This window comes from Phyllobates terribilis, unplaced genomic scaffold (assembly GCF_046119375.1).
Source record: "Phyllobates terribilis strain yellow unplaced genomic scaffold, ASM4611937v1 Scaffold_341__1_contigs__length_2033592, whole genome shotgun sequence".
In the NCBI taxonomy this organism is placed as follows: domain Eukaryota; kingdom Metazoa; phylum Chordata; class Amphibia; order Anura; family Dendrobatidae; genus Phyllobates; species Phyllobates terribilis.
In genome coordinates this window covers 824,398-851,463 of record NW_027363101.1, presented here as the reverse complement: position 1 = coordinate 851,463, position 27,066 = coordinate 824,398, and the positions used below count along the sequence as shown (strand labels likewise).

Below are 27,066 nucleotides of genomic sequence, written 5' to 3'. Positions count from 1 at the left end.
CATGCCTGCACTTTTCGGCTTGCTGCTGCTGCAATCCACGCGTTTTAGATCTGCATAACTCCACCTCTTTTAGCACAGTACCCTCAACCCCCGGCTGTTCCCACCCGCCTCAACACCGTTGGAAGGGAGGAGAACCAATTAAGGCGGGGGGGGGGGGGGTGGAACGAGCAGCTGTCTACCCTTAGCAGGAGGGTTGCTGATTAATTACCTCTCCTGCTGCTGCTGCTGCTGGCTGTCCAGCAGCAGACTGAAGGTGGCTGCTGCTGTGCGCAGGTATATAAAGGCTCAGAGCCTATTATGACACGCGCAGCCAGCGTTCCATTGCCACATTCCGTCTACTGCAGGCGGGATACCTGGATGGCTGAATGTCACTGAGAAGCTCACAGAGACCGCCATAAGCAACAGTTTAAAAGAATGCCACAGACTAATCAACCAAACTTTTTGGGTTGGTTTCTCTTTTATAGTCTGCAGGCATTAAATGAAAGAAGTCAGTGTTCCAGCAGAGGGAGACAACGTTTCAGAAAAGGCATTGTAGCAAACCAAAAAAGAAATTTTAAGCGCAGCAGAGTAACCAGCTCACATACCTGTTAGCTCAGGTGAGTTTAAAAGGCTGCTGTTGATAACAAGGGCATTTGCTAAATAGATGGTGTGTGTGCAACAATATACTGAAAGGTCAATTATATTGTGCAGCTTATCTCACCACCTGTAGTTATTTAGGTGAAAGCTCCAAAATGCTTGCCTAATATGTCTGTTTATCCAAAAGGAAGTATAGAGGGAGAGCTAGATAGATAGCATTGCATTACATTACATTACATGGCAATGCAATGCGCAGTTGCTGAAGTTGAACCAAAATGAGCTTGTCATCTGGCTTCTGCAACTTTTAACATGAAAAATCCAATGAGGAGAAGAAAAGCAAAGCCAAAGAGTCCATCCCAAAATCCGACAAACAAGCAAAATGAACAAAAAGCATTGAATTCAATTCTTTCTGATTTTAGAAACTGCATTAAAGAAGGGGTGCACCGGTCCTGGAGATACTGCAATACCAGGTCAATGCGTGGAGTGGACAGAGCAAGCTCTTTTTCCATCTCCCTGTTCTAAAAATCCATTTAATATATGGTCCCCAGATAGGGGACGTATCAGATATTAAACTGATAAGAACAGATACTACACTTGATCTTAGCCAAAAGGCCGAGAAGCGATAACCAGAATTGGTTTCCGACTACGGTGCCACCCAAGGATTCTGAAAAGTCCATTTGTGGAGATGGCCACCTGGACTCCCGTTAAGAAGACATGCTGTCAACCTCTAGATCCCTCACATGCCTGCACTTTTCGGCTTGCTGCTGCTGCAATCCACGCGTTTTAGATCTGCATAACTCCACCTCTTTTAGCACAGTACCCTCAACCCCCGGCTGTTCCCACCCGCCTCAACACCGTTGGAAGGGAGGAGAACCAATTAAGGCGGGGGGGGGGGGGAGGTTGGAATGAGCAGCTGTCTACCCTTAGCAGGAGGGTTGCTGATTAATTACCTCTCCTGCTGCTGCTGCTGCTGGCTGTCCAGCAGCAGACTGAAGGTGGCTGCTGCTGTGCGCAGGTATATAAAGGCTCAGAGCCTATTATGACACGCGCAGCCAGCGTTCCATTGCCACATTCCGTCTACTGCAGGCGGGATACCTGGATGGCTGAATGTCACTGAGAAGCTCACAGAGACCGCCATAAGCAACAGTTTAAAAGAATGCCACAGACTAATCAACCAAACTTTTTGGGTTGGTTTCTCTTTTATAGTCTGCAGGCATTAAATGAAAGAAGTCAGTGTTCCAGCAGAGGGAGACAACGTTTCAGAAAAGGCATTGTAGCAAACCAAAAAAGAAATTTTAAGCGCAGCAGAGTAACCAGCTCACATACCTGTTAGCTCAGGTGAGTTTAAAAGGCTGCTGTTGATAACAAGGGCATTTGCTAAATAGATGGTGTGTGTGCAACAATATACTGAAAGGTCAATTATATTGTGCAGCTTATCTCACCACCTGTAGTTATTTAGGTGAAAGCTCCAAAATGCTTGCCTAATATGTCTGTTTATCCAAAAGGAAGTATAGAGGGAGAGCTAGATAGATAGCATTGCATTACATTACATTACATGGCAATGCAATGCACAGTTGCTGAAGTTGAACCAAAATGAGCTTGTCATCTGGCTTCTGCAACTTTTAACATGAAAAATCCAATGAGGAGAAGAAAAGCAAAGCCAAAGAGTCCATCCCAAAATCCGACAAACAAGCAAAATGAACAAAAAGCATTGAATTCAATTCTTTCTGATTTTAGAAACTGCATTAAAGAAGGGGTGCACCGATCCTGGAGATACTGCAATACCAGGTCAATGCGTGGAGTGGACAGAGCAAGCTCTTTTTCCATCTCCCTGTTCTAAAAATCCATTTAATATATGGTCCCCAGATAGGGGACGTATCAGATATTAAACTGATAAGAACAGATACTACACTTGATCTTAGCCAAAAGGCCGAGAAGCGATAACCAGAATTGGTTTCCGACTACGGTGCCACCCAAGGATTCTGAAAAGTCCATTTGTGGAGATGGCCACCTGGACTCCCGTTAAGAAGACATGCTGTCAACCTCAAGATCCCTCACATGCCTGCACTTTTCGGCTTGCTGCTGCTGCAATCCACGCGTTTTAGATCTGCATAACTCCACCTCTTTTAGCACAGTACCCTCAACCCCCGGCTGTTCCCACCCGCCTCAACACCGTTGGAAGGGAGGAGAACCAATTAAGGCGGGGGGGGGGGTGGAACGAGCAGCTGTCTACCCTTAGCAGGAGGGTTGCTGATTAATTACCTCTCCTGCTGCTGCTGCTGCTGGCTGTCCAGCAGCAGACTGAAGGTGGCTGCTGCTGTGCGCAGGTATATAAAGGCTCAGAGCCTATTATGACACGCGCAGCCAGCGTTCCATTGCCACATTCCGTCTACTGCAGGCGGGATACCTGGATGGCTGAATGTCACTGAGAAGCTCACAGAGACCGCCATAAGCAACAGTTTAAAAGAATGCCACAGACTAATCAACCAAACTTTTTGGGTTGGTTTCTCTTTTATAGTCTGCAGGCATTAAATGAAAGAAGTCAGTGTTCCAGCAGAGGGAGACAACGTTTCAGAAAAGGCATTGTAGCAAACCAAAAAAGAAATTTTAAGCGCAGCAGAGTAACCAGCTCACATACCTGTTAGCTCAGGTGAGTTTAAAAGGCTGCTGTTGATAACAAGGGCATTTGCTAAATAGATGGTGTGTGTGCAACAATATACTGAAAGGTCAATTATATTGTGCAGCTTATCTCACCACCTGTAGTTATTTAGGTGAAAGCTCCAAAATGCTTGCCTAATATGTCTGTTTATCCAAAAGGAAGTATAGAGGGAGAGCTAGATAGATAGCATTGCATTACATTACATTACATGGCAATGCAATGCACAGTTGCTGAAGTTGAACCAAAATGAGCTTGTCATCTGGCTTCTGCAACTTTTAACATGAAAAATCCAATGAGGAGAAGAAAAGCAAAGCCAAAGAGTCCATCCCAAAATCCGACAAACAAGCAAAATGAACAAAAAGCATTGAATTCAATTCTTTCTGATTTTAGAAACTGCATTAAAGAAGGGGTGCACCGGTCCTGGAGATACTGCAATACCAGGTCAATGCGTGGAGTGGACAGAGCAAGCTCTTTTTCCATCTCCCTGTTCTAAAAATCCATTTAATATATGGTCCCCAGATAGGGGACGTATCAGATATTAAACTGATAAGAACAGATACTACACTTGATCTTAGCCAAAAGGCCGAGAAGCGATAACCAGAATTGGTTTCCGACTACGGTGCCACCCAAGGATTCTGAAAAGTCCATTTGTGGAGATGGCCACCTGGACTCCCGTTAAGAAGACATGCTGTCAACCTCTAGATCCCTCACATGCCTGCACTTTTCGGCTTGCTGCTGCTGCAATCCACGCGTTTTAGATCTGCATAACTCCACCTCTTTTAGCACAGTACCCTCAACCCCCGGCTGTTCCCACCCGCCTCAACACCGTTGGAAGGGAGGAGAACCAATTAAGGCGGGGGGGGGTGGAACGAGCAGCTGTCTACCCTTAGCAGGAGGGTTGCTGATTAATTACCTCTCCTGCTGCTGCTGCTGCTGGCTGTCCAGCAGCAGACTGAAGGTGGCTGCTGCTGTGCGCAGGTATATAAAGGCTCAGAGCCTATTATGACACGCGCAGCTAGCGTTCCATTGCCACATTCCGTCTACTGCAGGCGGGATATCTGGATGGCTGAATGTCACTGAGAAGCTCACAGAGACCGCCATAAGCAACAGTTTAAAAGAATGCCACAGACTAATCAACCAAACTTTTTGGGTTGGTTTCTCTTTTATAGTCTGCAGGCATTAAATGAAAGAAGTCAGTGTTCCAGCAGAGGGAGACAACGTTTCAGAAAAGGCATTGTAGCAAACCAAAAAAGAAATTTTAAGCGCAGCAGAGTAACCAGCTCACATACCTGTTAGCTCAGGTGAGTTTAAAAGGCTGCTGTTGATAACAAGGGCATTTGCTAAATAGATGGTGTGTGTGCAACAATATACTGAAAGGTCAATTATATTGTGCAGCTTATCTCACCACCTGTAGTTATTTAGGTGAAAGCTCCAAAATGCTTGCCTAATATGTCTGTTTATCCAAAAGGAAGTATAGAGGGAGAGCTAGATAGATAGCATTGCATTACATTACATTACATGGCAATGCAATGCACAGTTGCTGAAGTTGAACCAAAATGAGCTTGTCATCTGGCTTCTGCAACTTTTAACATGAAAAATCCAATGAGGAGAAGAAAAGCAAAGCCAAAGAGTCCATCCCAAAATCCGACAAACAAGCAAAATGAACAAAAAGCATTGAATTCAATTCTTTCTGATTTTAGAAACTGCATTAAAGAAGGGGTGCACCGGTCCTGGAGATACTGCAATACCAGGTCAATGCGTGGAGTGGACAGAGCAAGCTCTTTTTCCATCTCCCTGTTCTAAAAATCCATTTAATATATGGTCCCCAGATAGGGGACGTATCAGATATTAAACTGATAAGAACAGATACTACACTTGATCTTAGCCAAAAGGCCGAGAAGCGATAACCAGAATTGGTTTCCGACTACGGTGCCACCCAAGGATTCTGAAAAGTCCATTTGTGGAGATGGCCACCTGGACTCCCGTTAAGAAGACATGCTGTCAACCTCTAGATCCCTCACATGCCTGCACTTTTCGGCTTGCTGCTGCTGCAATCCACGCGTTTTAGATCTGCATAACTCCACCTCTTTTAGCACAGTACCCTCAACCCCCGGCTGTTCCCACCCGCCTCAACACCGTTGGAAGGGAGGAGAACCAATTAAGGCGGGGGGGGGGTGGAACGAGCAGCTGTCTACCCTTAGCAGGAGGGTTGCTGATTAATTACCTCTCCTGCTGCTGCTGCTGCTGGCTGTCCAGCAGCAGACTGAAGGTGGCTGCTGCTGTGCTCAGGTATATAAAGGCTCAGAGCCTATTATGACACGCGCAGCCAGCGTTCCATTGCCACATTCCGTCTACTGCAGGCGGGATACCTGGATGGCTGAATGTCACTGAGAAGCTCACAGAGACCGCCATAAGCAACAGTTTAAAAGAATGCCACAGACTAATCAACCAAACTTTTTGGGTTGGTTTCTCTTTTATAGTCTGCAGGCATTAAATGAAAGAAGTCAGTGTTCCAGCAGAGGGAGACAACGTTTCAGAAAAGGCATTGTAGCAAACCAAAAAAGAAATTTTAAGCGCAGCAGAGTAACCAGCTCACATACCTGTTAGCTCAGGTGAGTTTAAAAGGCTGCTGTTGATAACAAGGGCATTTGCTAAATAGATGGTGTGTGTGCAACAATATACTGAAAGGTCAATTATATTGTGCAGCTTATCTCACCACCTGTAGTTATTTAGGTGAAAGCTCCAAAATGCTTGCCTAATATGTCTGTTTATCCAAAAGGAAGTATAGAGGGAGAGCTAGATAGATAGCATTGCATTACATTACATGGCAATGCAATGCACAGTTGCTGAAGTTGAACCAAAATGAGCTTGTCATCTGGCTTCTGCAACTTTTAACATGAAAAATCCAATGAGGAGAAGAAAAGCAAAGCCAAAGAGTCCATCCCAAAATCCGACAAACAAGCAAAATGAACAAAAAGCATTGAATTCAATTCTTTCTGATTTTAGAAACTGCATTAAAGAAGGGGTGCACCGGTCCTGGAGATACTGCAATACCAGGTCAATGCGTGGAGTGGACAGAGCAAGCTCTTTTTCCATCTCCCTGTTCTAAAAATCCATTTAATATATGGTCCCCAGATAGGGGACGTATCAGATATTAAACTGATAAGAACAGATACTACACTTGATCTTAGCCAAAAGGCCGAGAAGCGATAACCAGAATTGGTTTCCGACTACGGTGCCACCCAAGGATTCTGAAAAGTCCATTTGTGGAGATGGCCACCTGGACTCCCGTTAAGAAGACATGCTGTCAACCTCTAGATCCCTCACATGCCTGCACTTTTCGGCTTGCTGCTGCTGCAATCCACGCGTTTTAGATCTGCATAACTCCACCTCTTTTAGCACAGTACCCTCAACCCCCGGCTGTTCCCACCCGCCTCAACACCGTTGGAAGGGAGGAGAACCAATTAAGGCGGGGGGGGGTGGAACGAGCAGCTGTCTACCCTTAGCAGGAGGGTTGCTGATTAATTACCTCTCCTGCTGCTGCTGCTGCTGGCTGTCCAGCAGCAGACTGAAGGTGGCTGCTGCTGTGCGCAGGTATATAAAGGCTCAGAGCCTATTATGACACGCGCAGCCAGCGTTCCATTGCCACATTCCGTCTACTGCAGGCGGGATACCTGGATGGCTGAATGTCACTGAGAAGCTCACAGAGACCGCCATAAGCAACAGTTTAAAAGAATGCCACAGACTAATCAACCAAACTTTTTGGGTTGGTTTCTCTTTTATAGTCTGCAGGCATTAAATGAAAGAAGTCAGTGTTCCAGCAGAGGGAGACAACGTTTCAGAAAAGGCATTGTAGCAAACCAAAAAAGAAATTTTAAGCGCAGCAGAGTAACCAGCTCACATACCTGTTAGCTCAGGTGAGTTTAAAAGGCTGCTGTTGATAACAAGGGCATTTGCTAAATAGATGGTGTGTGTGCAACAATATACTGAAAGGTCAATTATATTGTGCAGCTTATCTCACCACCTGTAGTTATTTAGGTGAAAGCTCCAAAATGCTTGCCTAATATGTCTGTTTATCCAAAAGGAAGTATAGAGGGAGAGCTAGATAGATAGCATTGCATTACATTACATTACATGGCAATGCAATGCACAGTTGCTGAAGTTGAACCAAAATGAGCTTGTCATCTGGCTTCTGCAACTTTTAACATGAAAAATCCAATGAGGAGAAGAAAAGCAAAGCCAAAGAGTCCATCCCAAAATCCGACAAACAAGCAAAATGAACAAAAAGCATTGAATTCAATTCTTTCTGATTTTAGAAACTGCATTAAAGAAGGGGTGCACCGGTCCTGGAGATACTGCAATACCAGGTCAATGCGTGGAGTGGACAGAGCAAGCTCTTTTTCCATCTCCCTGTTCTAAAAATCCATTTAATATATGGTCCCCAGATAGGGGACGTATCAGATATTAAACTGATAAGAACAGATACTACACTTGATCTTAGCCAAAAGGCCGAGAAGCGATAACCAGAATTGGTTTCCGACTACGGTGCCACCCAAGGATTCTGAAAAGTCCATTTGTGGAGATGGCCACCTGGACTCCCGTTAAGAAGACATGCTGTCAACCTCTAGATCCCTCACATGCCTGCACTTTTCGGCTTGCTGCTGCTGCAATCCACGCGTTTTAGATCTGCATAACTCCACCTCTTTTAGCACAGTACCCTCAACCCCCGGCTGTTCCCACCCGCCTCAACACCGTTGGAAGGGAGGAGAACCAATTAAGGCGGGGGGGGGGGTGGAACGAGCAGCTGTCTACCCTTAGCAGGAGGGTTGCTGATTAATTACCTCTCCTGCTGCTGCTGCTGCTGGCTGTCCAGCAGCAGACTGAAGGTGGCTGCTGCTGTGCGCAGGTATATAAAGGCTCAGAGCCTATTATGACACGCGCAGCCAGCGTTCCATTGCCACATTCCGTCTACTGCAGGCGGGATACCTGGATGGCTGAATGTCACTGAGAAGCTCACAGAGACCGCCATAAGCAACAGTTTAAAAGAATGCCACAGACTAATCAACCAAACTTTTTGGGTTGGTTTCTCTTTTATAGTCTGCAGGCATTAAATGAAAGAAGTCAGTGTTCCAGCAGAGGGAGACAACGTTTCAGAAAAGGCATTGTAGCAAACCAAAAAAGAAATTTTAAGCGCAGCAGAGTAACCAGCTCACATACCTGTTAGCTCAGGTGAGTTTAAAAGGCTGCTGTTGATAACAAGGGCATTTGCTAAATAGATGGTGTGTGTGCAACAATATACTGAAAGGTCAATTATATTGTGCAGCTTATCTCACCACCTGTAGTTATTTAGGTGAAAGCTCCAAAATGCTTGCGTAATATGTCTGTTTATCCAAAAGGAAGTATAGAGGGAGAGCTAGATAGATAGCATTGCATTACATTACATTACATGGCAATGCAATGCACAGTTGCTGAAGTTGAACCAAAATGAGCTTGTCATCTGGCTTCTGCAACTTTTAACATGAAAAATCCAATGAGGAGAAGAAAAGCAAAGCCAAAGAGTCCATCCCAAAATCCGACAAACAAGCAAAATGAACAAAAAGCATTGAATTCAATTCTTTCTGATTTTAGAAACTGCATTAAAGAAGGGGTGCACCGGTCCTGGAGATACTGCAATACCAGGTCAATGCGTGGAGTGGACAGAGCAAGCTCTTTTTCCATCTCCCTGTTCTAAAAATCCATTTAATATATGGTCCCCAGATAGGGGACGTATCAGATATTAAACTGATAAGAACAGATACTACACTTGATCTTAGCCAAAAGGCCGAGAAGCGATAACCAGAATTGGTTTCCGACTACGGTGCCACCCAAGGATTCTGAAAAGTCCATTTGTGGAGATGGCCACCTGGACTCCCATTAAGAAGACATGCTGTCAACCTCTAGATCCCTCACATGCCTGCACTTTTCGGCTTGCTGCTGCTGCAATCCACGCGTTTTAGATCTGCATAACTCCACCTCTTTTAGCACAGTACCCTCAACCCCCGGCTGTTCCCACCCGCCTCAACACCGTTGGAAGGGAGGAGAACCAATTAAGGCGGGGGGGGGGGGGGGTGGAACGAGCAGCTGTCTACCCTTAGCAGGAGGGTTGCTGATTAATTACCTCTCCTGCTGCTGCTGCTGCTGGCTGTCCAGCAGCAGACTGAAGGTGGCTGCTGCTGTGCGCAGGTATATAAAGGCTCAGAGCCTATTATGACACGCGCAGCCAGCGTTCCATTGCCACATTCCGTCTACTGCAGGCGGGATACCTGGATGGCTGAATGTCACTGAGAAGCTCACAGAGACCGCCATAAGCAACAGTTTAAAAGAATGCCACAGACTAATCAACCAAACTTTTTGGGTTGGTTTCTCTTTTATAGTCTGCAGGCATTAAATGAAAGAAGTCAGTGTTCCAGCAGAGGGAGACAACGTTTCAGAAAAGGCATTGTAGCAAACCAAAAAAGAAATTTTAAGCGCAGCAGAGTAACCAGCTCACATACCTGTTAGCTCAGGTGAGTTTAAAAGGCTGCTGTTGATAACAAGGGCATTTGCTAAATAGATGGTGTGTGTGCAACAATATACTGAAAGGTCAATTATATTGTGCAGCTTATCTCACCACCTGTAGTTATTTAGGTGAAAGCTCCAAAATGCTTGCCTAATATGTCTGTTTATCCAAAAGGAAGTATAGAGGGAGAGCTAGATAGATAGCATTGCATTACATTACATTACATGGCAATGCAATGCACAGTTGCTGAAGTTGAACCAAAATGAGCTTTTCATCTGGCTTCTGCAACTTTTAACATGAAAAATCCAATGAGGAGAAGAAAAGCAAAGCCAAAGAGTCCATCCCAAAATCCGACAAACAAGCAAAATGAACAAAAAGCATTGAATTCAATTCTTTCTGATTTTAGAAACTGCATTAAAGAAGGGGTGCACCGGTCCTGGAGATACTGCAATACCAGGTCAATGCGTGGAGTGGACAGAGCAAGCTCTTTTTCCATCTCCCTGTTCTAAAAATCCATTTAATATATGGTCCCCAGATAGGGGACGTATCAGATATTAAACTGATAAGAACAGATACTACACTTGATCTTAGCCAAAAGGCCGAGAAGCGATAACCAGAATTGGTTTCCGACTACGGTGCCACCCAAGGATTCTGAAAAGTCCATTTGTGGAGATGGCCACCTGGACTCCCGTTAAGAAGACATGCTGTCAACCTCTAGATCCCTCACATGCCTGCACTTTTCGGCTTGCTGCTGCTGCAATCCACGCGTTTTAGATCTGCATAACTCCACCTCTTTTAGCACAGTACCCTCAACCCCCGGCTGTTCCCACCCGCCTCAACACCGTTGGAAGGGAGGAGAACCAATTAAGGCGGGGGGGGGGTAGAACGAGCAGCTGTCTACCCTTAGCAGGAGGGTTGCTGATTAATTACCTCTCCTGCTGCTGCTGCTGCTGGCTGTCCAGCAGCAGACTGAAGGTGGCTTCTGCTGTGCGCAGGTATATAAAGGCTCAGAGCCTATTATGACACGCGCAGCCAGCGTTCCATTGCCACATTCCGTCTACTGCAGGCGGGATACCTGGATGGCTGAATGTCACTGAGAAGCTCACAGAGACCGCCATAAGCAACAGTTTAAAAGAATGCCACAGACTAATCAACCAAACTTTTTGGGTTGGTTTCTCTTTTATAGTCTGCAGGCATTAAATGAAAGAAGTCAGTGTTCCAGCAGAGGGAGACAACGTTTCAGAAAAGGCATTGTAGCAAACCAAAAAAGAAATTTTAAGCGCAGCAGAGTAACCAGCTCACATACCTGTTAGCTCAGGTGAGTTTAAAAGGCTGCTGTTGATAACAAGGGCATTTGCTAAATAGATGGTGTGTGTGCAACAATATACTGAAAGGTCAATTATATTGTGCAGCTTATCTCACCACCTGTAGTTATTTAGGTGAAAGCTCCAAAATGCTTGCCTAATATGTCTGTTTATCCAAAAGGAAGTATAGAGGGAGAGCTAGATAGATAGCATTGCATTACATTACATTACATGGCAATGCAATGCACAGTTGCTGAAGTTGAACCAAAATGAGCTTGTCATCTGGCTTCTGCAACTTTTAACATGAAAAATCCAATGAGGAGAAGAAAAGCAAAGCCAAAGAGTCCATCCCAAAATCCGACAAACAAGCAAAATGAACAAAAAGCATTGAATTCAATTCTTTCTGATTTTAGAAACTGCATTAAAGAAGGGGTGCACCGGTCCTGGAGATACTGCAATACCAGGTCAATGCGTGGAGTGGACAGAGCAAGCTCTTTTTCCATCTCCCTGTTCTAAAAATCCATTTAATATATGGTCCCCAGATAGGGGACGTATCAGATATTAAACTGATAAGAACAGATACTACACTTGATCTTAGCCAAAAGGCCGAGAAGCGATAACCAGAATTGGTTTCCGACTACGGTGCCACCCAAGGATTCTGAAAAGTCCATTTGTGGAGATGGCCACCTGGACTCCCGTTAAGAAGACATGCTGTCAACCTCTAGATCCCTCACATGCCTGCACTTTTCGGCTTGCTGCTGCTGCAATCCACGCGTTTTAGATCTGCATAACTCCACCTCTTTTAGCACAGTACCCTCAACCCCCGGCTGTTCCCACCCGCCTCAACACCGTTGGAAGGGAGGAGAACCAATTAAGGCGGGGGGGGGGTGGAACGAGCAGCTGTCTACCCTTAGCAGGAGGGTTGCTGATTAATTACCTCTCCTGCTGCTGCTGCTGTTGGCTGTCCAGCAGCAGACTGAAGGTGGCTGCTGCTGTGCGCAGGTATATAAAGGCTCAGAGCCTATTATGACACGCGCAGCCAGCGTTCCATTGCCACATTCCGTCTACTGCAGGCGGGATACCTGGATGGCTGAATGTCACTGAGAAGCTCACAGAGACCGCCATAAGCAACAGTTTAAAAGAATGCCACAGACTAATCAACCAAACTTTTTGGGTTGGTTTCTCTTTTATAGTCTGCAGGCATTAAATGAAAGAAGTCAGTGTTCCAGCAGAGGGAGACAACGTTTCAGAAAAGGCATTGTAGCAAACCAAAAAAGAAATTTTAAGCGCAGCAGAGTAACCAGCTCACATACCTGTTAGCTCAGGTGAGTTTAAAAGGCTGCTGTTGATAACAAGGGCATTTGCTAAATAGATGGTGTGTGTGCAACAATATACTGAAAGGTCAATTATATTGTGCAGCTTATCTCACCACCTGTAGTTATTTAGGTGAAAGCTCCAAAATGCTTGCCTAATATGTCTGTTTATCCAAAAGGAAGTATAGAGGGAGAGCTAGATAGATAGCATTGCATTACATTACATTACATGGCAATGCAATGCACAGTTGCTGAAGTTGAACCAAAATGAGCTTGTCATCTGGCTTCTGCAACTTTTAACATGAAAAATCCAATGAGGAGAAGAAAAGCAAAGCCAAAGAGTCCATCCCAAAATCCGACAAACAAGCAAAATGAACAAAAAGCATTGAATTCAATTCTTTCTGATTTTAGAAACTGCATTAAAGAAGGGGTGCACCGGTCCTGGAGATACTGCAATACCAGGTCAATGCATGGAGTGGACAGAGCAAGCTCTTTTTCCATCTCCCTGTTCTAAAAATCCATTTAATATATGGTCCCCAGATAGGGGACGTATCAGATATTAAACTGATAAGAACAGATACTACACTTGATCTTAGCCAAAAGGCCGAGAAGCGATAACCAGAATTGGTTTCCGACTACGGTGCCACCCAAGGATTCTGAAAAGTCCATTTGTGGAGATGGCCACCTGGACTCCCGTTAAGAAGACATGCTGTCAACCTCTAGATCCCTCACATGCCTGCACTTTTCGGCTTGCTGCTGCTGCAATCCACGCGTTTTAGATCTGCATAACTCCACCTCTTTTAGCACAGTACCCTCAACCCCCGGCTGTTCCCACCCGCCTCAACACCGTTGGAAGGGAGGAGAACCAATTAAGGCGGGGGGGGGGGGTGGAACGAGCAGCTGTCTACCCTTAGCAGGAGGGTTGCTGATTAATTACCTCTCCTGCTGCTGCTGCTGCTGTTGGCTGTCCAGCAGCAGACTGAAGGTGGCTGCTGCTGTGCGCAGGTATATAAAGGCTCAGAGCCTATTATGACACGCGCAGCCAGCGTTCCATTGCCACATTCCGTCTACTGCAGGCGGGATACCTGGATGGCTGAATGTCACTGAGAAGCTCACAGAGACCGCCATAAGCAACAGTTTAAAAGAATGCCACAGACTAATCAACCAAACTTTTTGGGTTGGTTTCTCTTTTATAGTCTGCAGGCATTAAATGAAAGAAGTCAGTGTTCTAGCAGAGGGAGACAACGTTTCAGAAAAGGCATTGTAGCAAACCAAAAAAGAAATTTTAAGCGCAGCAGAGTAACCAGCTCACATACCTGTTAGCTCAGGTGAGTTTAAAAGGCTGCTGTTGATAACAAGGGCATTTGCTAAATAGATGGTGTGTGTGCAACAATATACTGAAAGGTCAATTATATTGTGCAGCTTATCTCACCACCTGTAGTTATTTAGGTGAAAGCTCCAAAATGCTTGCCTAATATGTCTGTTTATCCAAAAGGAAGTATAGAGGGAGAGCTAGATAGATAGCATTGCATTACATTACATTACATGGCAATGCAATGCACAGTTGCTGAAGTTGAACCAAAATGAGCTTGTCATCTGGCTTCTGCAACTTTTAACATGAAAAATCCAATGAGGAGAAGAAAAGCAAAGCCAAAGAGTCCATCCCAAAATCCGACAAACAAGCAAAATGAACAAAAAGCATTGAATTCAATTCTTTCTGATTTTAGAAACTGCATTAAAGAAGGAGTGCACCGGTCCTGGAGATACTGCAATACCAGGTCAATGCGTGGAGTGGACAGAGCAAGCTCTTTTTCCATCTCCCTGTTCTAAAAATCCATTTAATATATGGTCCCCAGATAGGGGACGTATCAGATATTAAACTGATAAGAACAGACACTACACTTGATCTTAGCCAAAAGGCCGAGAAGCGATAACCAGAATTGGTTTCCGACTACGGTGCCACCCAAGGATTCTGAAAAGTCCATTTGTGGAGATGGCCACCTGGACTCCCGTTAAGAAGACATGCTGTCAACCTCTAGATCCCTCACATGCCTGCACTTTTCGGCTTGCTGCTGCTGCAATCCACGCGTTTTAGATCTGCATAACTCCACCTCTTTTAGCACAGTACCCTCAACCCCCGGCTGTTCCCACCCGCCTCAACACCGTTGGAAGGGAGGAGAACCAATTAAGGCGGGGGGGGGGGTGGAACGAGCAGCTGTCTACCCTTAGCAGGAGGGTTGCTGATTAATTACCTCTCCTGCTGCTGCTGCTGCTGGCTGTCCAGCAGCAGACTGAAGGTGGCTGCTGCTGTGCGCAGGTATATAAAGGCTCAGAGCCTATTATGACACGCGCAGCCAGCGTTCCATTGCCACATTCCGTCTACTGCAGGCGGGATACCTGGATGGCTGAATGTCACTGAGAAGCTCACAGAGACCGCCATAAGCAACAGTTTAAAAGAATGCCACAGACTAATCAACCAAACTTTTTGGGTTGGTTTCTCTTTTATAGTCTGCAGGCATTAAATGAAAGAAGTCAGTGTTCCAGCAGAGGGAGACAACGTTTCAGAAAAGGCATTGTAGCAAACCAAAAAAGAAATTTTAAGCGCAGCAGAGTAACCAGCTCACATACCTGTTAGCTCAGGTGAGTTTAAAAGGCTGCTGTTGATAACAAGGGCATTTGCTAAATAGATGGTGTGTGTGCAACAATATACTGAAAGGTCAATTATATTGTGCAGCTTATCTCACCACCTGTAGTTATTTAGGTGAAAGCTCCAAAATGCTTGCCTAATATGTCTGTTTATCCAAAAGGAAGTATAGAGGGAGAGCTAGATAGATAGCATTGCATTACATTACATTACATGGCAATGCAATGCACAGTTGCTGAAGTTGACCCAAAATGAGCTTGTCATCTGGCTTCTGCAACTTTTAACATGAAAAATCCAATGAGGAGAAGAAAAGCAAAGCCAAAGAGTCCATCCCAAAATCCGACAAACAAGCAAAATGAACAAAAAGCATTGAATTCAATTCTTTCTGATTTTAGAAACTGCATTAAAGAAGGGGTGCACCGGTCCTGGAGATACTGCAATACCAGGTCAATGCGTGGAGTGGACAGAGCAAGCTCTTTTTCCATCTCCCTGTTCTAAAAATCCATTTAATATATGGTCCCCAGATAGGGGACGTATCAGATATTAAACTGATAAGAACAGATTTTTTTTTTTTTTTTTTTTATACCATTCAGTAAAATTTTTCAAGCAACAATCAATAGTATAAAAACTCATACTACGTTGCCCAGTCTTACATCATAATGGTACTTTCTTTATTTCATATTTATAACTTTATACTGAAACAGTTGTAATACCTTTTGAATGGACAAAAAACTGTAAAACATACCATTATCATAAAAAAAGACAGATCACAACACTTAAACAAGGACTTACTCGTACTTTACCAGTGACCTCCATTTTTTGACTTTCCAAAAACCTTCTGAATCAAAGCCACCACCGCCACTGCTGTCCCATAAATAAACTATGTATAACCTTGACAAAACCATCCTAACACAATTATTAACTGAGATTATTTTCCTTTTAAATAAACACAAATTCCTAACGTCCCACAGACTTTCTATTACACATGCCATTATCAACCACAACAATCTCTCTTTCACCCGGCTACTTGCACCCATCCCAAACATTACCACTCTCCAATTTATAAAATTCACGCCCGCTAGTTCCTTGCATAAACCACCCACTCCCTTCCAAACACTCTGAGCATAATCACAATTCCAAACCAAATGCATAACAGTTTCACTCGCCCCACATCCATCCCTCGGACATACCTCTGTTCTAATCAGATCCCTCCTCTTCTGTACCTCTCTCACAGGCAAAATCTCATGCAAACTCATCCATACGATATCACGCTGCCTATTCGATATTCCTTTTATACTCAGGTTCCTCCATACACACAACGCTTCACTCGATCTCAAGCCCCTAATGTTACATTCAAACTCTCTAACTCGCATCCTTCTCCTTACATTCCTTATCACTTTGAAATCACCCATAGGAACATCCAACAAATCATGCTTGACAACAAATTTTTCAACAAACTCATACCACACTGGACATTTAAACGAAACAGGCACTCTTGCATCCCTTCTCATCCATTTCAACCCAAACAACATCCATCCAGCCATATATTTAATCATAAAAGCCGTCTTGTTATCCCTACCTAACAGAACAACCACTGTTTTAATATAATTTAAACCAAGACAAATTTCAAAATTTGGGAAATCCATTCCCCCATGTTCACGTAACTTACACAAATATTCCCTTTTAAGTTTTTCCATCTTACTTCCCCAATAAAACGTAAAAATTAGCTTCTCAATCCGCCTAAAACCCCTATAAGGGGCTGGAAAAACCACGGACACAAAAAGTAACATAGGAAGAATCACTGACTTAATAATAAGGACTTTGCCTGACAATGTCAAGTCCCGCAACCTCCAAAAATTTAACTTTTGTTCAATCCTCTTACCGCATTCATCCCAACTCTCATTCCCTTTCAGATCTTTGTTAAACCACACCCCCAGAACCTTAATAGCACCTTCTTCACATATCACACCATCCATCCTAACACTCGAATCCCCAAAACACTTAAAGCTACACTTCCCCCAATTCACCCTAAAACCAGATGCACCACAAAAGAAATCTAAAAGCAACCTTGCTCGATTCATAGCAGCCATATTATCACTCACCACAACAACATCGTCCATATACCCCATTACCTTTACAGTCTTTCCACCACTCCCTGGGATTAGAAGACCATTCATCACTTTCTCTTTCCGAATCATGCACAACAGGGGCTCAATCACACTTATAAACAGGACAGGGGACAACGGACACCCCTGCCTGACCCCTGATTTTATGCACACCTTCTCACTCAAACATCCATTCACTAACACTTCACTCACCACACCATCATACAAACACCTTATCGCCTTCACAAAAACACTAGGAAAACCCATCCTAACTAACACCTCAAACATAAACGCATGCGACACTCTATCAAAAGCTTTCTCAAAATCCACACAAAAAACCATACATTTCCCCTTCCTAAACATACAATCTCCAATTACGTCCCTCAACAACAAGAGGTTATCAGTCATACACCTACCTGGCACCGCGCACACTTGATCAACACCAACCACACTTCCAATCACCCCACGCATACGGTTAGCCAGAATTTTGCTAAAGACTTTGTAATCTGCATTGAGTAATGTAATCGGCCTCCAATTACGCAAATTCTTTTTCTCACCCTTCTTATATAGTAAAACAACTACTCCTTCTTTCATGGAATTACAAAGTACACCATTCATCCACATATATTGACATACCTCCACAAAATCAACACCAATCACATCCCATGCTTTTACATAAAACTCCACAGGCAACCCATCTTTCCCAGGTGTTTTATTCTTTTTCGCACCATCCACCGCCTTTTTAACCTCATCAAAAACAATATCCTCACTCAAACACTCACGTTCCCCTGATTCAAGCTGACTCTCCAACATACCTAACACATGCTCTTTCAAACCCCCATCCACCCATTTAGACTCAAATAAACTACTATAGAAACTATGTACCTCATCCAACACTTCCATTCCAACCACAGTCATACCATTATCATTTTCAACCTCATCCAACTCATCTTTCTTACTGCACATTTTTTTAAAAAAGTACCTCGTACACTTCTCATCCATATCCAAATGCTCAACTCTCGTCCTAAAAATAATTTCCTTCCCACGCTTTTCCAAAACACGCTTCATCTCATCTCTCGCTCCTCTGAGTTGATCACTAACATCAATTCCTTTCATACTCATTTTATGTAACCACTCAATCCTCATATTTAAATCTTTAAATCTGCCTCTTTCAATTGCTGCTTTTTTATAACCCCACCTCCTAAAAAAATTCTTAATTTCCACTTTCACCCAATCCCACCATACAGTCACATCCACAAAATTATTTTTCCTAGACCTCCACCATTCATACTTACTTTCGAAGTCTCTCATAACCCTAACATCCTCTAACAACCTAACATTTAGCTTCCATACCCCAACACCATGCACCATTTTTTTATCACCTTCAAACATACCCCACAAACATTCATGGTCTGTGAAAGAAAAAACATGCTGTTTAAAAAATTTACACACCAAACCTCTATTTGTATACAGCATGCGGTCAATCCTGGACACTATTCCTCCCCTATCAGCTCTATATGTGGCCGGTGGTGGCTTACTCAAAAATTCCGCTGCATCTAAAAAAGAAAAATCAGATGTAATTTGATTAAGGACCTTACCCGTGACATCAATTTCCCCTTCAGAAACACAATTGAAATCACCAACTAATAATATTGGAATCCTTCCAGGCAAAAAAAAACGTATTTTCTCTAATAGTGCTAACCTATCCCCTTTGTTAATTGGACAATACATGTTAACAATTTTCACCCTCCACCCTCTCCCCTTAACCACTGCCATTATACAACGACCTGGCTCCACCACCATATAATTTTCAAAACTTAAATCCCTATTCCCCAACAAAATCCCCACACCATCATTTTTGTTTGTCATTGAACCTGACCAAATGCTATGCCCATATACCCAGCCCTTTTCAGGAGGTGACTCTTCAATTCCGCACTCTTGCAGACAGTAGATATTTGCTCCAAGATTTTTTAGTTCTTCCAGTATAGCCAATCTTCTAGGCTTAGATTTTATAAGCCTTACATTTACTGACAGTACACTACAGCCCACGTTGGAGCCCATTTTTTAACCATATTTGGTAAAAAAGAACATACCCCCCACCGAAGAGTCAACCTTTCTCGTCTTGAAACTCGATTCCTGATGTTAAGCACAGAATGCTGGCCCCCTCCTCCAAAAAAGACCTCCTAGGAGAGGCACTGTAGCTCTCGGGATAGCTCCTATCACTTAAGGGGCTGATGCTCCCAATACTGGCAGGTGAAATATCTGGTCGGAACTTCTTTGCAGAAGACACATCAGAGTCCTCATCAGGGGGCCTCACCACAGCCCCGGTGAAGTCACCCTGGCCACCACCACCTTCTTGAATGGCCTCTGAGCTTTCCAAAGCCAACACCGGCGTTGTGGAGAGTGAACCGCTCACTTCTCCCTCACCACTCACATCAAGCAGAATTGACATATCTGCAGGCTCCATCTTAACAGCGCTTCCACCAGCAGGATCAGGTGCTTCCTCCATCACTTCCATGAAGTCCCTTACTGCCTCAATCGCCTCACCAATAGTGGCGGCAGTACTAGGACGTGGGGACACGGCCTCTGCATATGACCTGGAACGATGGGGACAGTCCTTGAAAGCGTGTCCCTCCTCCCCACACGCATTACAGACCATGGAGTTAGTACATTCCATTGCCAGATGACCTTCTTTATTGCATTTCCCACAAAACTTCTCCACCGTGCAGTCCTCTTGGTAGTGTCCAAAGGATTTACACTTCCTGCAAAAACGCGGAGCACCGGGAAAATACATATACCCTCTATCCCTCCCGATGGCAAAACTGAGGGGAGGGTAGTGGATACCCCCAGGTCCCTGGGGGTCTTCCTGGAACCGTACAAAAAACTTGTGTTTGCCAGTCCACAAGCCCACCTCATTCCTCACCTTGTGTGAGTAGGACACATAGCTGCAATGACGGTTCAGGAATCTAGTAATGTCCTCCACATCCACAAGGGGGTTGTGCATAAACACAACAACTGGCACTTCCCCCTTAGTATACAATACCGTGAATGTAAGCCCTTCAAGAGCCGGATGATCCAAGGCTTGCTGATCCTTTAGAGTCTTGAAAAGATTCTGGCAAGCTGCCATACGATCAAGGACCAAAACGTACCGGCCATTCTTTGGGAACTCCTGTAGACAAATGATGTCTCCACGACCAACATTCAAAATCTTGAAGATGACGACTTCCACCAAGAACAGCAGGTTAAAGAAATTCCTCCTTGACTCCTCAATATCAATGCGAAAAGCATTTTTGACCCGAATATCATCGGTCCCGGCATAGCGAATCTTGACACCCATTATCACCTCTCGTTTCCTCTGGACCCCCCCCAATAGCAGCAGGCAGCTTAAGCCACCTAAGTGGCGGTGCTGCAAGGCCGAGGGGGAGACACTCTAGGATCCTTCTGACCAGATACAAGATCTTAGCCAAAAGGCCGAGAAGCGATAACCAGAATTGGTTTCCGACTACGGTGCCACCCAAGGATTCTGAAAAGTCCATTTGTGGAGATGGCCACCTGGACTCCCGTTAAGAAGACATGCTGTCAACCTCTAGATCCCTCACATGCCTGCACTTTTCGGCTTGCTGCTGCTGCAATCCACGCGTTTTAGATCTGCATAACTCCACCTCTTTTAGCACAGTACCCTCAACCCCCGGCTGTTCCCACCCGCCTCAACACCGTTGGAAGGGAGGAGAACCAATTAAGGCGGGGGGGGGGGGTGGAACGAGCAGCTGTCTACCCTTAGCAGGAGGGTTGCTGATTAATTACCTCTCCTGCTGCTGCTGCTGCTGGCTGTCCAGCAGCAGACTGAAGGTGGCTGCTGCTGTGCGCAGGTATATAAAGGCTCAGAGCCTATTATGACACGCGCAGCCAGCGTTCCATTGCCACATTCTGTCTACTGCAGGCGGGATACCTGGATGGCTGAATGTCACTGAGAAGCTCACAGAGACCGCCATAAGCAACAGTTTAAAAGAATGCCACAGACTAATCAACCAAACTTTTTGGGTTGGTTTCTCTTTTATAGTCTGCAGGCATTAAATGAAAGAAGTCAGTGTTCCAGCAGAGGGAGACAACGTTTCAGAAAAGGCATTGTAGCAAACCAAAAAAGAAATTTTAAGCGCAGCAGAGTAACCAGCTCACATACCTGTTAGCTCAGGTGAGTTTAAAAGGCTGCTGTTGATAACAAGGGCATTTGCTAAATAGATGGTGTGTGTGCAACAATATACTGAAAGGTCAATTATATTGTGCAGCTTATCTCACCACCTGTAGTTATTTAGGTGAAAGCTCCAAAATGCTTGCCTAATATGTCTGTTTATCCAAAAGGAAGTATAGAGGGAGAGCTAGATAGATAGCATTGCATTACATTACATTACATGGCAATGCAATGCACAGTTGCTGAAGTTGAACCAAAATGAGCTTGTCATCTGGCTTCTGCAACTTTTAACATGAAAAATCCAATGAGGAGAAGAAAAGCAAAGCCAAAGAGTCCATCCCAAAATCCGACAAACAAGCAAAATGAACAAAAAGCATTGAATTCAATTCTTTCTGATTTTAGAAACTGCATTAAAGAAGGGGTGCACCGGTCCTGGAGATACTGCAATACCAGGTCAATGCGTGGAGTGGACAGAGCAAGCTCTTTTTCCATCTCCCTGTTCTAAAAATCCATTTAATATATGGTCCCCAGATAGGGGACGTATCAGATATTAAACTGATAAGAACAGATACTACACTTGATCTTAGCCAAAAGGCCGAGAAGCGATAACCAGAATTGGTTTCCGACTACGGTGCCACCCAAGGATTCTGAAAAGTCCATTTGTGGAGATGGCCACCTGGACTCCCGTTAAGAAGACATGCTGTCAACCTCTAGATCCCTCACATGCCTGCACTTTTCGGCTTGCTGCTGCTGCAATCCACGCGTTTTAGATCTGCATAACTCCACCTCTTTTAGCACAGTACCCTCAACCCCCGGCTGTTCCCACCCGCCTCAACACCGTTGGAAGGGAGGAGAACCAATTAAGGCGGGGGGGGGGGGTGGAACGAGCAGCTGTCTACCCTTAGCAGGAGGGTTGCTGATTAATTACCTCTCCTGCTGCTGCTGCTGCTGGCTGTCCAGCAGCAGACTGAAGGTGGCTGCTGCTGTGCGCAGGTATATAAAGGCTCAGAGCCTATTATGACACGCGCAGCCAGCGTTCCATTGCCACATTCCGTCTACTGCAGGCGGGATACCTGGATGGCTGAATGTCACTGAGAAGCTCACAGAGACCGCCATAAGCAACAGTTTAAAAGAACGCCACAGACTAATCAACCAAACTTTTTGGGTTGGTTTCTCTTTTATAGTCTGCAGGCATTAAATGAAAGAAGTCAGTGTTCCAGCAGAGGGAGACAACGTTTCAGAAAAGGCATTGTAGCAAACCAAAAAAGAAATTTTAAGCGCAGCAGAGTAACCAGCTCACATACCTGTTAGCTCAGGTGAGTTTAAAAGGCTGCTGTTGATAACAAGGGCATTTGCTAAATAGATGGTGTGTGTGCAACAATATACTGAAAGGTCAATTATATTGTGCAGCTTATCTCACCACCTGTAGTTATTTAGGTGGAAGCTCCAAAATGCTTGCCTAATATGTCTGTTTATCCAAAAGGAAGTATAGAGGGAGAGCTAGATAGATAGCATTGCATTACATTACATTACATGGCAATGCAATGCACAGTTGCTGAAGTTGAACCAAAATGAGCTTGTCATCTGGCTTCTGCAACTTTTAACATGAAAAATCCAATGAGGAGAAGAAAAGCAAAGCCAAAGAGTCCATCCCAAAATCCGACAAACAAGCAAAATGAACAAAAAAGCATTGAATTCAATTCTTTCTGATTTTAGAAACTGCATTAAAGAAGGGGTGCACCGGTCCTGGAGATACTGCAATACCAGGTCAATGCGTGGAGTGGACAGAGCAAGCTCTTTTTCCATCTCCCTGTTCTAAAAATCCATTTAATATATGGTCCCCAGATAGGGGACGTATCAGATATTAAACTGATAAGAACAGATACTACACTTGATCTTAGCCAAAAGGCCGAGAAGCGATAACCAGAATTGGTTTCCGACTACGGTGCCACCCAAGGATTCTGAAAAGTCCATTTGTGGAGATGGCCACCTGGACTCCCGTTAAGAAGACATGCTGTCAACCTCTAGATCCCTCACATGCCTGCACTTTTCGGCTTGCTGCTGCTGCAATCCACGCGTTTTAGATCTGCATAACTCCACCTCTTTTAGCACAGTACCCTCAACCCCCGGCTGTTCCCACCCGCCTCAACACCGTTGGAAGGGAGGAGAACCAATTAAGGCGGGGGGGGGGGGGGGGGGGTTGGAACGAGCAGCTGTCTACCCTTAGCAGGAGGGTTGCTGATTAATTACCTCTCCTGCTGCTGCTGCTGCTGGCTGTCCAGCAGCAGACTGAAGGTGGCTGCTGCTGTGCGCAGGTATATAAAGGCTCAGAGCCTATTATGACACGCGCAGCCAGCGTTCCATTGCCACATTCCGTCTACTGCAGGCGGGATACCTGGATGGCTGAATGTCACTGAGAAGCTCACAGAGACCGCCATAAGCAACAGTTTAAAAGAATGCCACAGACTAATCAACCATACTTTTTGGGTTGGTTTCTCTTTTATAGTCTGCAGGCATTAAATGAAAGAAGTCAGTGTTCCAGCAGAGGGAGACAACGTTTCAGAAAAGGCATTGTAGCAAACCAAAAAAGAAATTTTAAGCGCAGCAGAGTAACCAGCTCACATACCTGTTAGCTCAGGTGAGTTTAAAAGGCTGCTGTTGATAACAAGGGCATTTGCTAAATAGATGGTGTGTGTGCAACAATATACTGAAAGGTCAATTATATTGTGCAGCTTATCTCACCACCTGTAGTTATTTAGGTGAAAGCTCCAAAATGCTTGCCTAATATGTCTGTTTATCCAAAAGGAAGTATAGAGGGAGAGCTAGATAGATAGCATTGCATTACATTACATTACATGGCAATGCAATGCACAGTTGCTGAAGTTGAACCAAAATGAGCTTGTCATCTGGCTTCTGCAACTTTTAACATGAAAAATCCAATGAGGAGAAGAAAAGCAAAGCCAAAGAGTCCATCCCAAAATCCGACAAACAAGCAAAATGAACAAAAAGCATTGAATTCAATTCTTTCTGATTTTAGAAACTGCATTAAAGAAGGGGTGCACCGGTCCTGGAGATACTGCAATACCAGGTCAATGCGTGGAGTGGACAGAGCAAGCTCTTTTTCCATCTCCCTGTTCTAAAAATCCATTTAATATATGGTCCCCAGATAGGGGACGTATCAGATATTAAACTCATAAGAACAGATTTTTTGATTGAAGCTGCATCCAAGGCACTGAAAAATGTGACCGAAGTCACACCAAAACAGCGCACGAGGCGAGGATTCATGTGGACCCTTCCCGGAGGAGAGGGTCCCCAATAAACCATCCCCATCCCTCCGAGCCAGAAGGCCACAGCGAGGGTCAGGGATCTCCGATGCTCTCCCTAGCCGAAGCCGGAGAAGAGCCGTTTTCGTGCTCCCAGCTTCCATCTAGGCTGCCACCCTAGTGGAGCTGGAGCCTGTGTTGGTTTCTCAGCCCAAAGCTGACCGGACCTCCGACCGGGTTTATAAAAATTCCCCTTCCTAGCCCGGAGGCCAGGAATAGGGGGGGTTGCTCAGAAAGTATGATTGGCAAAGGTGCGGCGTGCTACGAAGCCAAGTCTTTCTGGGGTTCCCAGTCCCAGTAAGCTTGGACTCCCACCAGGGCGCCTACTCCTGGGGCACATTGCTCCAAAGCACTCACACTTACCCAGCCTAGTGACTTCGATCCTGGAGGGCCATGTTTTCCATCAGATAACTCTATGAGCCACCTGGCGTACTAACAAGTGCACCAAACCAGTGTGTAATATGCATCAATTTACTAGGGCAGCCCAAGGACAAACTGCCTTTTCAAAAGATACTACACTTGATCTTAGCCAAACAGATACTACACTTGATCTTAGCCAAAAGGCCGAGAAGCGATAACCAGAATTGGTTTCCGACTACGGTGCCACCCAAGGATTCTGAAAAGTCCATTTGTGGAGATGGCCACCTGGACTCCCGTTAAGAAGACATGCTGTCAACCTCTAGATCCCTCACATGCCTGCACTTTTCGGCTTGCTGCTGCTGCAATCCACGCGTTTTAGATCTGCATAACTCCACCTCTTTTAGCACAGTACCCTCAACCCCCGGCTGTTCCCACCCGCCTCAACACCGTTGGAAGGGAGGAGAACCAATTAAGGCGGGGGGGGGGTGGAACGAGCAGCTGTCTACCCTTAGCAGGAGGGTTGCTGATTAATTACCTCTCCTGCTGCTGCTGCTGGCTGTCCAGCAGCAGACTGAAGGTGGCTGCTGCTGTGCGCAGGTATATAAAGGCTCAGAGCCTATTATGACACGCGCAGCCAGCGTTCCATTGCCACATTCCGTCTACTGCAGGCGGGATACCTGGATGGCTGAATGTCACTGAGAAGCTCACAGAGACCGCCATAAGCAACAGTTTAAAAGAATGCCACAGACTAATCAACCAAACTTTTTGGGTTGGTTTCTCTTTTATAGTCTGCAGGCATTAAATGAAAGAAGTCAGTGTTCCAGCAGAGGGAGACAACGTTTCAGAAAAGGCATTGTAGCAAACCAAAAAAGAAATTTTAAGCGCAGCAGAGTAACCAGCTCACATACCTGTTAGCTCAGGTGAGTTTAAAAGGCTGCTGTTGATAACAAGGGCATTTGCTAAATAGATGGTGTGTGTGCAACAATATACTGAAAGGTCAATTATATTGTGCAGCTTATCTCACCACCTGTAGTTATTTAGGTGAAAGCTCCAAAATGCTTGCCTAATATGTCTGTTTATCCAAAAGGAAGTATAGAGGGAGAGCTAGATAGATAGCATTGCATTACATTACATTACATGGCAATGCAATGCACAGTTGCTGAAGTTGAACCAAAATGAGCTTGTCATCTGGCTTCTGCAACTTTTAACATGAAAAATCCAATGAGGAGAAGAAAAGCAAAGCCAAAGAGTCCATCCCAAAATCCGACAAACAAGCAAAATGAACAAAAAGCATTGAATTCAATTCTTTCTGATTTTAGAAACTGCATTAAAGAAGGGGTGCACCGGTCCTGGAGATACTGCAATACCAGGTCAATGCGTGGAGTGGACAGAGCAAGCTCTTTTTCCATCTCCCTGTTCTAAAAATCCATTTAATATATGGTCCCCAGATAGGGGACGTATCAGATATTAAACTGATAAGAACATATACTACACTTGATCTTAGCCAAAAGGCTGAGAAGCGATAACCAGAATTGGTTTCCGACTACGGTGCCACCCAAGGATTCTGAAAAGTCCATTTGTGGAGATGGCCACCTGGACTCCCGTTAAGAAGACATGCTGTCAACCTCTAGATCCCTCACATGCCTGCACTTTTCGGCTTGCTGCTGCTGCAATCCACGCGTTTTAGATCTGCATAACTCCACCTCTTTTAGCACAGTACCCTCAACCCCCGGCTGTTCCCACCCGCCTCAACACCGTTGGAAGGGAGGAGAACCAATTAAGGCGGGGGGGGGGGTGGAACGAGCAGCTGTCTACCCTTAGCAGGAGGGTTGCTGATTAATTACCTCTTTGACACGCGCAGCCAGCGTTCCATTGCCACATTCCGTCTACTGCAGGCGGGATACCTGGATGGCTGAATGTCACTGAGAAGCTCACAGAGACCGCCATAAGCAACAGTTTAAAAGAATGCCACAGACTAATCAACCAAACTTTTTGGGTTGGTTTCTCTTTTATAGTCTGCAGGCATTAAATGAAAGAAGTCAGTGTTCCAGCAGA

General features: G+C 44.9%; 16 non-coding genes and 1 pseudogene across 16 annotated transcripts; all 17 read right to left on the bottom strand.

Moving 5' to 3' along the window:
• Positions 1 to 1,009: 1,009 nt before the first annotated feature.
• LOC141221849 (U2 spliceosomal RNA) lies at positions 1,010 to 1,200 on the bottom strand. Its single transcript, XR_012289768.1, has one exon. It is a non-coding gene; the product is annotated as a U2 spliceosomal RNA (small nuclear RNA).
• A 1,127-nt stretch (positions 1,201 to 2,327) lies between these two features.
• LOC141221850 (U2 spliceosomal RNA) lies at positions 2,328 to 2,518 on the bottom strand. Its single transcript, XR_012289769.1, has one exon. It is a non-coding gene; the product is annotated as a U2 spliceosomal RNA (small nuclear RNA).
• A 1,121-nt stretch (positions 2,519 to 3,639) lies between these two features.
• On the bottom strand, positions 3,640 to 3,830 carry LOC141221848 (U2 spliceosomal RNA). The gene has a single exon (XR_012289767.1). It is a non-coding gene; the product is annotated as a U2 spliceosomal RNA (small nuclear RNA).
• A 1,119-nt stretch (positions 3,831 to 4,949) lies between these two features.
• On the bottom strand, positions 4,950 to 5,140 carry LOC141221847 (U2 spliceosomal RNA). Its single transcript, XR_012289766.1, has one exon. It is a non-coding gene; the product is annotated as a U2 spliceosomal RNA (small nuclear RNA).
• A 1,115-nt stretch (positions 5,141 to 6,255) lies between these two features.
• Positions 6,256 to 6,446, bottom strand: LOC141221846 (U2 spliceosomal RNA). The gene has a single exon (XR_012289765.1). It is a non-coding gene; the product is annotated as a U2 spliceosomal RNA (small nuclear RNA).
• Positions 6,447 to 7,565: 1,119 nt separating this feature from the next.
• LOC141221845 (U2 spliceosomal RNA) lies at positions 7,566 to 7,756 on the bottom strand. Its single transcript, XR_012289764.1, has one exon. It is a non-coding gene; the product is annotated as a U2 spliceosomal RNA (small nuclear RNA).
• Positions 7,757 to 8,877: 1,121 nt separating this feature from the next.
• Positions 8,878 to 9,068, bottom strand: LOC141222127 (U2 spliceosomal RNA). The gene has a single exon (XR_012289998.1). It is a non-coding gene; the product is annotated as a U2 spliceosomal RNA (small nuclear RNA).
• A 1,125-nt stretch (positions 9,069 to 10,193) lies between these two features.
• On the bottom strand, positions 10,194 to 10,384 carry LOC141222126 (U2 spliceosomal RNA). Its single transcript, XR_012289997.1, has one exon. It is a non-coding gene; the product is annotated as a U2 spliceosomal RNA (small nuclear RNA).
• Positions 10,385 to 11,504: 1,120 nt separating this feature from the next.
• LOC141222125 (U2 spliceosomal RNA) lies at positions 11,505 to 11,695 on the bottom strand. The gene has a single exon (XR_012289996.1). It is a non-coding gene; the product is annotated as a U2 spliceosomal RNA (small nuclear RNA).
• Positions 11,696 to 12,815: 1,120 nt separating this feature from the next.
• LOC141221976 (U2 spliceosomal RNA) lies at positions 12,816 to 13,006 on the bottom strand. Its single transcript, XR_012289888.1, has one exon. It is a non-coding gene; the product is annotated as a U2 spliceosomal RNA (small nuclear RNA).
• A 1,125-nt stretch (positions 13,007 to 14,131) lies between these two features.
• LOC141222018 (U2 spliceosomal RNA) lies at positions 14,132 to 14,322 on the bottom strand. The gene has a single exon (XR_012289928.1). It is a non-coding gene; the product is annotated as a U2 spliceosomal RNA (small nuclear RNA).
• Positions 14,323 to 15,443: 1,121 nt separating this feature from the next.
• On the bottom strand, positions 15,444 to 15,637 carry LOC141222059 (U2 spliceosomal RNA). Its single transcript, XR_012289964.1, has one exon. It is a non-coding gene; the product is annotated as a U2 spliceosomal RNA (small nuclear RNA).
• A 6,107-nt stretch (positions 15,638 to 21,744) lies between these two features.
• LOC141222124 (U2 spliceosomal RNA) lies at positions 21,745 to 21,935 on the bottom strand. The gene has a single exon (XR_012289995.1). It is a non-coding gene; the product is annotated as a U2 spliceosomal RNA (small nuclear RNA).
• A 1,123-nt stretch (positions 21,936 to 23,058) lies between these two features.
• On the bottom strand, positions 23,059 to 23,249 carry LOC141222123 (U2 spliceosomal RNA). Its single transcript, XR_012289994.1, has one exon. It is a non-coding gene; the product is annotated as a U2 spliceosomal RNA (small nuclear RNA).
• Positions 23,250 to 24,379: 1,130 nt separating this feature from the next.
• Positions 24,380 to 24,561, bottom strand: LOC141222054 (U2 spliceosomal RNA). Its single transcript, XR_012289960.1, has one exon. It is a non-coding gene; the product is annotated as a U2 spliceosomal RNA (small nuclear RNA).
• A 524-nt stretch (positions 24,562 to 25,085) lies between these two features.
• LOC141222077 (U2 spliceosomal RNA) lies at positions 25,086 to 25,227 on the bottom strand (annotated as a pseudogene).
• Positions 25,228 to 26,344: 1,117 nt separating this feature from the next.
• On the bottom strand, positions 26,345 to 26,535 carry LOC141222019 (U2 spliceosomal RNA). Its single transcript, XR_012289929.1, has one exon. It is a non-coding gene; the product is annotated as a U2 spliceosomal RNA (small nuclear RNA).
• Between the last annotated feature and the right edge of the window lie 531 nt (positions 26,536 to 27,066).